The sequence below is a fragment of the Galeopterus variegatus genome, unplaced genomic scaffold, assembly GCF_000696425.1.
Source record: "Galeopterus variegatus unplaced genomic scaffold, G_variegatus-3.0.2 Scaffold11537, whole genome shotgun sequence".
Taxonomy (NCBI): domain Eukaryota; kingdom Metazoa; phylum Chordata; class Mammalia; order Dermoptera; family Cynocephalidae; genus Galeopterus; species Galeopterus variegatus.
Genome location: NW_007737648.1, coordinates 66,649 through 77,402, shown reverse-complemented (window position 1 = coordinate 77,402; position 10,754 = coordinate 66,649). Strand labels below are relative to the sequence as shown.

The 10,754-nt window shown below is 56.5% G+C and overlaps 1 protein-coding gene across 1 annotated transcript in view; it reads right to left on the bottom strand.

Moving 5' to 3' along the window:
* The window catches only part of LOC103610664 (guanine nucleotide exchange factor VAV2-like), an 81,267-nt gene that overhangs the window by 17,046 nt on the left and 53,467 nt on the right, over positions 1 to 10,754 (bottom strand). The gene's annotated exons all lie outside the window — the stretch shown is intronic.

Sequence of the window (10,754 nt, the reverse complement as noted above, 5' to 3'; positions counted from 1 at the left end):
CAGAGGCTGCACTTCATGGGAAAACTCGACATCCACACCATACTGGAGCTGGACCACAGGGCCGGTGGGTCCCAGCACCTCCAGAGCAGGCAGGCATGACAGGTCTCCTGCTGGAGGGGAGGCAGTCAGCGAACACAAGCTGGGTTCTCAGCCCTGTGGGTTTCCTGCTCTGTAACTCTGAGCAGGATAACCTAAGCCTCAGTCTCCCCATCTGCAAAGGGACAGCAATAGTTGCAAGGATCAGCCACAATGTAAATAACCACACAGGCCTAGCACACAGTAGGTGCTCAGAAGTGGTAGCTGGGTACCACCGCCCCAGAGCATGGGAGGGGAGGTTCATTCTACGAGAAGATAGTTTGAAAACAGGGGCCTGTGCTCCATAAACAGGTGTGACATGGAGCCCGTACCGGGAGCAGCCCGGGGAGGCACTGCTGACCTGTCGCTTCCCTGCGGTGTGGCCTTCTCTGGTTCAGAGCTTGCCCCGCTCTGTGCAGTTGCCCCTGAGAACAGATGCGGGGGAGGAATCCGGGACGAGGTGAGAATGCGGGCGCCCAGACGCCCCCACCCGCCACCCCGTCTCCCCCTCCTGCTCCTGCTGTTTCCGGCACTCAGCTGTGCTGACAGATGCTAAATCCCCACAATTATTTTTGTCCTCACAATAGCCCCAAATCTTCCAGGAGGGGCCCTGAGCATGGGCTGCTGCCCAGCAGAGACACAGAACCCCCCTCTGCCTGAGCCCCCGTGGCCCCGATTCTGTCACAGAAAGGCAGCTGCTCAGAGAGGCCTGACCGCCCCCGCCACTGCCACCGCCCCTGGAAGATCAAAGAAAAGCAACTGAACCCTGCTTTCTGCCTCTGGCGAGCCTGCATGTTTATGGGGGACATAAAACATCACGACTGACAGGCTCAGAGCTCGGCTCTGGCCCAGGCTCTCTCATGCTGGCAGCAAGGGGCTCGAGCCACCCTGACTTGTTACTAGGAAACCAAATGGGACGTTTCTTGCCCTCGTTCCATACTGTGTGGTAATTCGTCTCCAGGGCTTGGGGTGGGGGCTGGAGAGAGGGCATCTGTGTCCCAAAGAAGCCAACTGTGGCCTGGATGGTCTGTGTGTGGCGACAGGCAGATGGACAGGACCCCTGTACATGCCCTCGGCACACTCCTATAGGGGAGGACCTGCTCTCCTGAAAGGTGGGGAAACCAGAGCCCAGAGAGGGAAAGATAGTCACCTGCAGTCGCAAATCTATTTAGGAGCACACCTGCATAGGACTCCGGCTACCAGATGGTCAGAGGAAGACCTGTTTGCCGGTCTGTGACCTCCAGGTCATAACTGTTTCCTGGAGATTCTTTCTAAGCAGTAGCAGAGACTCTCACCATCTAAAAACATTCAGGAACCAAAAAAAGAATACCTGGGGCCGGCTCGCAAAGGGCTAGGCCCAGGGGAATGTCCCAGGCCACTGTTTCAGGGTTTCAATTCCTCCTTTGTCATGTGAAACATGCTGTGTGGCCTCCAGCAAGCCACTTACCCTCCCGGAGCCATTAACTTCCCCAGCTGCAAAATGGGGGCTGGAGCACTGCCCCCCACCCCGACCCTGTAGTGTCACTGTGAGGCTGAGGTGACGGGGCAGACCTCAGGGCCTGGCACTCGTGGGACCGCTAAACAGCACACGGAACTGGTGCCTGGACCCTTCAGTACAAGAACCAAGAATGTTCTCAGGACTCCTCGCCCCCGGGGCACTTCCTGCAACCACGGTGTGCCAGGCCCAGGTCAAATGATCTGCCCGGTCTTTGCCCTGCTCCTACCATACAGGACGACCCTTATGGAGAGTTTAGCATCAGGGGAGGAAGACGAGAACCCAGCGATGTGATCACCCCGGCGTGCTTTTTAAACATTCACTCAGCCTGGTAGGGTTGGGAACAGCGTCTTGGAGAAGGTCGGTCTTTGCCCTGCTCCTACCATACAGGACGACCCTTATGGAGAGTTTAGCATCTGGGGAGGAAGACGAGAACCCAGCGATGTGATCACCCTGGCGTGCTTTTTAAACATTCACTCAGCCTGGTAGGGTTGGGAACAGCGTCTTGGAGAAGGTCACCTCTGGGCTGGGTTTTGCAGGATGAATAGGAGTTTGGCTGTCAAAATAGCAGATGTTACGTACATGATTGGACTTTCACAATAACATCCGGCATACCGTGCTTATTCATTATGAAGTAATATTTTTTAAGGGAAATAACGTCAAAGAGACCAAGTCTTTATCCTTGTGGGGTTCCAGAAAGACAGTATCAGGACAGTGATGTGGAGGGGCCCTTACTGGACAGACAGTAGCTCTCTCCTCTTGCCAAAGTCCAGCTGGTCTTTGCTGCCTTCTGGAAAATGGCAAAATGAATGTGCGTGTCTTTAAAACTCGCCCTTCCACGTCGGCCTCCCCGGGGATCCCCTGCAGAGACTGCTTTAAATGAGACCAGAGAAGCGCTGTGAGCAACTGGGCCTGAAAGGACTGGCATTTAACTGGGTATTAAAAATGAAAATACATGGAAATCCCACGCCGTATCTGCCGGCTGCATACATCTGAATATTCAGGCAGTGGGCACCTGCTCTGCATCCATTCACAAGGCCCTGTGCTCTCTCTAGCACCAAAAATGGACAAGTTAGGCCTTTTCCACAGTGTTAGGGATCAGGGAGCAGGGTTTCAAGGTCGCCGAAGCCCCAGGCTCACAGGCAGCTGGGGCCTTTTGAGACGGCTGAGGCCCACCTTGGTGCCAGCATGCCAAGGAGCCTACAAGATGTTCTAGGAGGGCAGGGCAGGGGCCATCAACCCCACCAGCTGCCGTCCTATCCTGCAGCCACCTCTCAATGGGGAAGGGGTGTCATCGGGCAGCTGGTCTAAGCCAAAGGATCAAGAGAGAGGTTGGGCTGTGCACACAGGGTCACCTTGGGGCCAGGACCACCCACCCTCAGTCCCTGAGTACTACAGACACAGCTGAGACCCAAACTCTCTGAGGACCCTAGCCCAAAACAAGGCAGTAACCAGCCTGGCAGGGGTGAGGGCAGGTTTTCGAAATCACACTTTGGCAAATCCTATGCACACTACAAAATGCACTCCAAGCAACACGTCCTCCAGGAGGCCTTCCCACCCTCCCTGCTTGTCAAGGTCTTCTCCCGGTGGACAATGTGGGTGACACATGTGGGAGTTAGAGCTTTAAGAGAGAGAACTGCAGGGTCCCAGAGATAGGGTTCAGGCCCCAGGTCTGTGACCTTCACCAACCATGCACCCAAGACTGAGGCAGGGTGTATCAGACACCCCAGGAGCTTGGGAGGGGGTTGGTCAGGCAATGGCCTTCCAAGTCAGACAGACCTGGGTTCCGATCACAGCTTGGCCCCTCACTTGCTGTGTGACCCTGGGTCGGTGTCTTCACCTCCCAGAGCCTGACTGAGCTGGAGTTCATTTGTTTGCTGGTTTTTAACAGGGCTGTTTCTGTGGAGTCTGGTCTCAAACTCATGCCTGAGGAAAAGCAATTCTTTGGAGCAGACATCAAACACCCCCAAACACAGCCTCCCCCAAATCCATCCAGGCTCCCCACATGGTCATCTTCCAGGTCTATGGACCCCCTGTATAAAACCGAGCTTATGTGAATCCAGGAGATGGTTTTTAAACAGACTCTCTTTGGGAGAGAAGGTCAAGGTGAGGACCAAGGGGTGGGCTGGGGACAGGCTCTCACTGGGATGAGGGTCACAGTTGGGGGCAGTGTGTCCTGCTCTTCACCCCCTCATCCCCCTGCTGATAAAGCGCACTGCTCAGAGTGGCCGGGGCCTGGGGCCAGGGGCAGGGGAGAGCAGCGTGGCCTCTGCCCTCCTGGGTCAGTGCCGGCACGAAGCCCCCAGCCCCTACCTGCCCGGAGCCCCCTACCTGTGCACCGCAACCCACCCACAGGAAGGACGACCAAACCCCTCAACACCAAACATTCCTTCTACATTTTACGCACCTTAAAAAACTATCCCGACGGTGCTCGCAACCCACCCACAGGTGTGCCCTCAACACCAAACATTCCTTCTACATTTTACGCACCTTAAAAAACTATCCCGACGGTGCTAACGTGACACATTTAAAGCTGCAAAGTCATTTTACGATGCAGTAAAGCACGCAGCTACACATTTAGGATAAATTATCTTCCCTGCATGTCGCCATCACATTTGTTTAAGCCTGAAAATCACTTCAACTCCAAGGAAAGGGAAATCAGCGTTAAGCAAAGCAGGCTCCTGAATTGCTAAACTGAATTCTCCAAGCTCGAAGGGATCCACAGACCATCTGGGCTGATGATTTCATTTCAGAGATGGGCAAACTGAGGCCCTGAGAGGGATTTAACTCCCCCAGAGTAACACAATACCGCTGTGACAGCTGCATACCGACTACAGCCACCAAGAGCAGGCAGACACATGCCTCTGCTTTACCCAGCGCCAGCTCGTGCTCTGGAATGACCTGCGCTCTGTCATCAGGTGGCAGAAACCCCTTGAAAGGAAACAGGAAGGTCACAAGGTGAAGCCACACTCAGGTCCCCAGCATCCTGGCCACACATAAGGCAGAGAAGCAGCCCCAGGCCTCCCGGCCCCACGACCACGTGGGGTCCTGGCCCAGGACTCTCCCTCCTGCCCGCGCTCGGGAGGCGGCTGCTCAGTTGCCTCCTGTCCCCTTCAAGGCTGCACGGACACTTGGTCAGATGCTCTGTGGGGCGGGCCTGGGCCAGCCCCTTCTAGATGCACGAGGTGGCCCTCTCACATGGCATCTCTGACCCGCACAGCAGCCGTGAGGTCGCCACCACCCAGCTCTGCAGATGAAGAAGCCCCTGCTGAGCCAGCACAGGGCAGGGATCCCACAAACAGGGGAAGAGGGCTTTGACCCGCCTGTGCCTGACTCTGAAGGCCGACTACCTCCCACCCTCCCCGCACCTACTCCAGTCCCCAGGCAGGACTGCCCAGCAGGGCTGTTAGTAGGGCTAGAGGCTGGAAGCTGTGTATTCCCCAGTCACTCGTGGTCTAATTTTGGGCAAGAAACCTCTCCACGGTCTCCTAGTTCCAAGGCACACAAACACGCAGTTTCCAAATCCTGAAGCTGCCCTCTCCAAACGCCAAGAAGGGAAACACCCCAGCAGCACAGCTGCCCCAGTGTCCCCCATAGAGCTCTACAAGGAGGGGGGACTGGCACAGGCGTGCGGGAGCCACCTTATCCTCACCAAGCAGCTTGAAATAGACCACGGCAGGAATATTTACACCAGAGAAACAGGCGAATGCTCCGTCAGGGCACCCCACCCCTGCCCCGCCGGAGGACCGGTTGTTAAACATTTACCAGCACACCACTGGGAGTGAGGCTCCGTGTCCAGCCACCTCTCCCCTGGCTGCAGAGGATGAAGGGGTCAGCTAAACGAGGGTAGGTCTTGATGTCTGCGTCCTTCCTCTGGCCTCCCATCTGACCCAGGCAAGAGCTTTCAGACTCTTCCTATGCCCTTTCAAGTCCCCTAGTGATTCCTGGGGCCTCCTACTTGCCAGGCACCATGGGACAGAGAGCAGAGGTCGATGGCTCTGCCCTGCCAGGGGCTCGTGGTCTACCAGCATGGGTGCACCTCTCCGTCTGTGTCCAGGCGAGACGCTCTGAACCTGGACTGAAGCCCTCTCCAAATCCTTCTGCACTAGAGCCCCCAACAGGCCGGAGCTGACCGTGCCCGGCCTCAGTGGGCAGAGAAGGGGGTTCAACAACACTGAGAGCGCAGAGGGCAGGAGAGGGGTCGAGGGCCCAGGAACTCAGGCCAGAACCATCAGAGGGGGTGTTTCTTGAAGCCAGAAGGAATAAGCCACCGTGTCACCTACAGCTGGACCAGGCTGGAACTGACAGCCGAGGGCGGGTGTTGCTAGCACACAGACCTGGACACCCTCCTGGATGCCCAGCGATGCTCCTCATTCCGGCCAGCAAAGGTTGATCCCAAAGCGTCCTTGCTTCCACATGTGGGTGGTCTTGGTCACTGAAGGGCACCTCAACTGGGAGTCGCAGCAGGTCTTTCCATGTGGGCTGTGCCTTCGGTAGGGGAGGAGGATCCTCCCTGTGAGTCCCCAGGGAGATGCAATAATTCTGATGTCTTGCAGACACCAGGCCACGCTGCACAATATCACAACATGCCAGACTTGCACAGGAGCAACCCTAAGCCATGTCTCTGAGAGGGGGAGCCCAGGGTCCTCAGCAGCCTGGTCCTGCCTTGTCCTCTGCCTCCTCCTGCACACCAACCCCCATCGCTGGAGCCACAGGCTCCGCTATGCCTCCCCGGGGCTGCTCCTGATGCTGGGAGACCACCCCTGCTCTTAAGCAAGCTCCTGCTCAGCCACGACACCCTGCCGTTGCCGCCCCCTCTGAGAAGCTTCCCTTGCTTTCTGGGCTGCTATTCCCCCCACCTCGCTCTGCTCCCACCGTGAAGGTCGCATGTGAGCCATCCTACGTGCAAACCTGCCTGCCGACCCCAGGCCGGGAGCCCCCAGTGCAGGCACTAACAGTGCGCCAAGTCAGACAGGCATGAGACGAGGCGTCCCTGTCAGGGATAAGCCATTATGCAAATATGAGGTGCTGATTGTTGCAGCAATTTAAAAGAGGCCTCTCCTTTTGGGCCTGTTTTGCTTGATAAATTATTCTTAAGTGACAGTATTTTGTGTTAATTTTTTCAACTAGCTGCTCGTATTATTTGATTAGGCATCATTCAGTGATCTCAAAAGTGAGCTTGCAGCACTCGAGAGAGGATCTTCAGTCCGGTGTTATCCGTTCACACAGGGGACTCTGCTCCAGCTCCTGCAATGATGCTCTGGATCCGAGACCCATGCTGCTCAGCATGGGGCCACTGGGCTCACGGGTCTGTCGAGCTCACAAGGTGGCAAGTGGAACTGAGCAGTGCAGAAGTGCCAGCCACACCCGGACTAAGGAGCTTGTGCTCAGTGAAGAGTGTAAGCTGCCTCCTGATGACGTTACAGTGATTACACACCGAACCATGTAATACTTTGGACATATCAGGTTAAATAAAATGCATTCTTAATGTCACCTGTTTCTTTTTATTTTTTAATATGGCTACTAGAAAATTTGCAATCACGTATGTGTTTGATTTCTACTGGACAGTGCGGCCACAGTCATTTGGGAGCTGAAGAGGAAAGTCACCTTCTTGGTCAAACCGGAGGCAGGAACCCACACTCACCTGGAGTGCACACGGTGCCTGCCAGGCATATGCGACTCCCTCATACTGCCCCCAGTGTCACTGTCAATCTCCCAAAGAGTACCATGAAGTGGGTACTGACATCACGTGTTCATTTAGGAAACCGAGGCACAGAGAGGTGAGCAACTTACCAGTGGCCACACAACTAAGAAACGGCAGAGCCGAGGTCAAACCCAGGTCTGACACAATGATCTTGGCTCTCTGGGTTCGGGGTGTGGCCAAGGCAGGACAGATAGACTCTCCTGGGGCCCGCCAGGTGGGACCCGCCAGGTGGGACCCGCCAGGTGCAACCCTCCAGGTGGGGTGGAAGGTAGCTTTCACTGCAGAGCAGCGCTCCGAGGTCTGGGGCTGCTGAGCCCTCAGTAACCCACTGCTGTGTCGCTGGGGGCTGTAAAGGCTCAGACACCCTCCCGTGGGAACGGCCTCTTTGAGGTGTATTTTGAGGGGTCGTCATGGGGGGCCGACACCCCTCTGGCAGGGAAGGCTGTGCTCCCTCTCGTCATCCCACCACACTGCCCCAAACAGCCCTGTAGCTTCTACCTCCAGGGCAGTGGGTCTCGGGGGGGCAGGGGGTGGAGTGGGTCTTCATAACCTTCACATTTCCAGCTCCTGGCCCCGGACCTAACACCAGAAAGTGCTCAGTAACCAGCTGATGACTGAATGAATAAATGATTGGGTGAAAGAACAAAAGCACCCTTCAGCCACTCACACCTGCTGGCCCCTCACTGGTCTCCTAAAACCCGGCCAGGTGCCCTGGGGGAGACGGCTGCACCTGGGGGGCCATGATCTACCTCCCCCCGACAGCTGTGGAGTGTCTGAGGTCTGGGTGGCTGGGAGGGGTTCTGTAGACACACAAGGTGACCATCACTCTCGACAGCCGGCTGTCAGCCCAAGGAGAGAGCTGATCCCACCCCTTCCCCAGCTCCAGCCCTGAAAACGTATGACCGCATTCTGTCCCCAACCAGAGTCCGGGTGAGAAATGGCATTTCTGTCTGTGTCTTCTAGATTGCCATAATAGCTAAACATCAGCGCCAAGTCCATGGAGACAGGACGCTAGTCAATCTTGCTTTTCAGTGAGAAGAGAAGGGGGAAAGGCATGAAAAATGTATTGAACTCGAGCCACTGGGACCAAACCACAAGTTAAAGACTCAGATTCACTCCCCTTCTCTATAATTTATGATTTATGTTTGCAATAACTGCAGTCATAAGGAACTCATTACACTAAGGAGGCCCACTCTTGATGTCGTGGAATAACGTTATTGGACTGCACAAAGCCACAGTTTCCCCAGGCTCACTTTTCTGTGCAAAAGGAATTAATACCACAGGCAGAAAATGGGGAAAATGGGCACCCCAGGGTCAATGCCTGACTCACCACGCAGGAATCTTTGAGACCGAATGTGCACCACAAGCCACTGGAGACAGGCCTGGCTAGCCAGGAGGCCTGGGCATCTCTGGCACCAGTTCAGGGGACCGTCCCGGCTCAACACCAGGAGGCTCCAGCCAAGGAGATATTTCACGCCTGGCTCTGGCTGCACAAGGCCGACGTGGTCCCTTTCCTCCTGGACTCCTAAGACTGTGCTGACCATTGAGGGAAGTTTCCAGAGGACACAGCGCCTAATCTCAGAGTGGTGACTCGGGAGAAACAGCAGATCAGGAGCTTGCCCTCGGCACTGACCAGGGGGCTCCCCAGGCTTGGGGGGAGGTGGGGTGGGGTGGTGGCACTGACTTTGCATGGTACCGAGTTTAGGGCACAGATGTGGAGTCGCATCTGAGAGACATTGGCCAGTAGTGTCTTATCTCTGGGCTCAGTTTCCTTATCTGTAAATCAGGGACAACCACAGACCGGCCTCAGAAAGTGACTGAGGGGGAGGGGGTGCAACAAGATGAGGTCCCAGCACTGCCCGACCCCCGCAAAGCCTCGCAGGCACAGCCCACCACGGCCGTCGGCGTTGCGTGGAGAGGCAAGTCCTGCTAGGGGCTGGTGAGGGGGCAAGGCGGGGTGGGCGCATTGTGAAGACACAGAATCTGACCTTCTGGTCTGCCCGACACAGACATTTAACCCCCTAATCACGGTGCAACCCATGGGCAACCCAGAGACCACATGAGGTCGACCAGATGTCCCCAGGAGCTCCAAGAGTCCAGTGGGACCAGTTTGGACCCTGTGACCAGCCCTGTTTCAGGAAGACAAGCTGGTGGCAGCTACTCCGACCACTCCAGCTAGCAGGTAAGGAATCTCTTTCACAGAATTTGCATGACAAGGCCACAAGCACGGTGCTGGCATGCTTTTTTTTGGATGACTTAAATTGTTAACACAGACAGGAATCCTGCAAAAAGGCAGGTAAGGAATCTCTTTCACAGAATTTGCATGACAAGGCCACAAGCACAGTGCTGGCATGCTTTTTTTTGGATGACTTAAATTGTTAACACAGACAGGAATCCTGCAAAAAATCTTTGCCTGGGCCCCCACCCTAGAGGCAGCCCTGGGTGTGAAGGTGAGTGACATGGCAGCACGGTGCCCCAGACATAGCAGGTGCTCAGTAAGTGCCAGTCTGGTCCTTACTCTCAGTCTGTGTTCTAAGATGAAGGCAAAGAGACATGATCAGAGTCTTCCCAGAAGGAACATGCAGTTTATCCAGAAGAAAGAAATGTGCTGCCACAGAGCAGGAGTGGGCGGCCAGGAAGCCTGGAGGCACGTTCTCGACCTGCCTGGGCTGGCAGTGGGCAAACCAGGTCAGGAGCCGCCAGTGACGACCTGCAGGATGGGGCGCCCCGCCTCCTCCGTCCCAATGCCCCTCTTCTGGGAAGTGCCCCCTCCCTTCTCCTGGGGTGGGCCACATGATCCCACCTGGCCATTGCTGACCCTGCAGAACCAGGCCTGGGCTGTGGGGGTGGAGCACAGAAATCCTCTTAGAGAACAGATGAAGAAGACACAGAAGAGAGCAGGCAGGGGGCCAGAGGGGAGGTGATCCTGTGGCTTTGGTGGCCTCCTCTTGGACCCGCCTGTCGGGCCACAAGACCATCTGAGCCACATGGTCCTCTGCTTTCAGCTGGCACACCAGGGGCCTCCACTTTTGCAAGCCCGGGCTCTGCCCCTCACCCACACAGCATCCAAGGACCAGGCCAGAGGGGCACGGCCAGCCCGCCCTGCCTAGCACCCCCACGCCCAGCTCTCCCTGCAGCTTCTGAGAAACAAGCCAGCCAGGGCCAGCGGCCACCACCCTGCCCACCACCGGACAGCCAGGCAGCCTTCCAGAACATACAGGGCGAACAATGAAGAACCGCTGGTCTCTGTGGCCCGCGAGAAGCGCGCGCTCCCACCCAGGGGCACGGGGGTGGCTGGGCGGAGCGGCCAGAGCCAGCCCTGCCGTGACCTGGGGGCCGCCCTCTCTCCTGACACCCTGGACACCCATGGGAAACTCGCCCTGCTGCCCTCCCTCCCTCCTCCCTCCCACCCTCTCCCCTGCCCAGTCCGTACTCAGCCAACTCCTCCAGGCTGCGGTAGACGTCATCGTCATTCTCTGC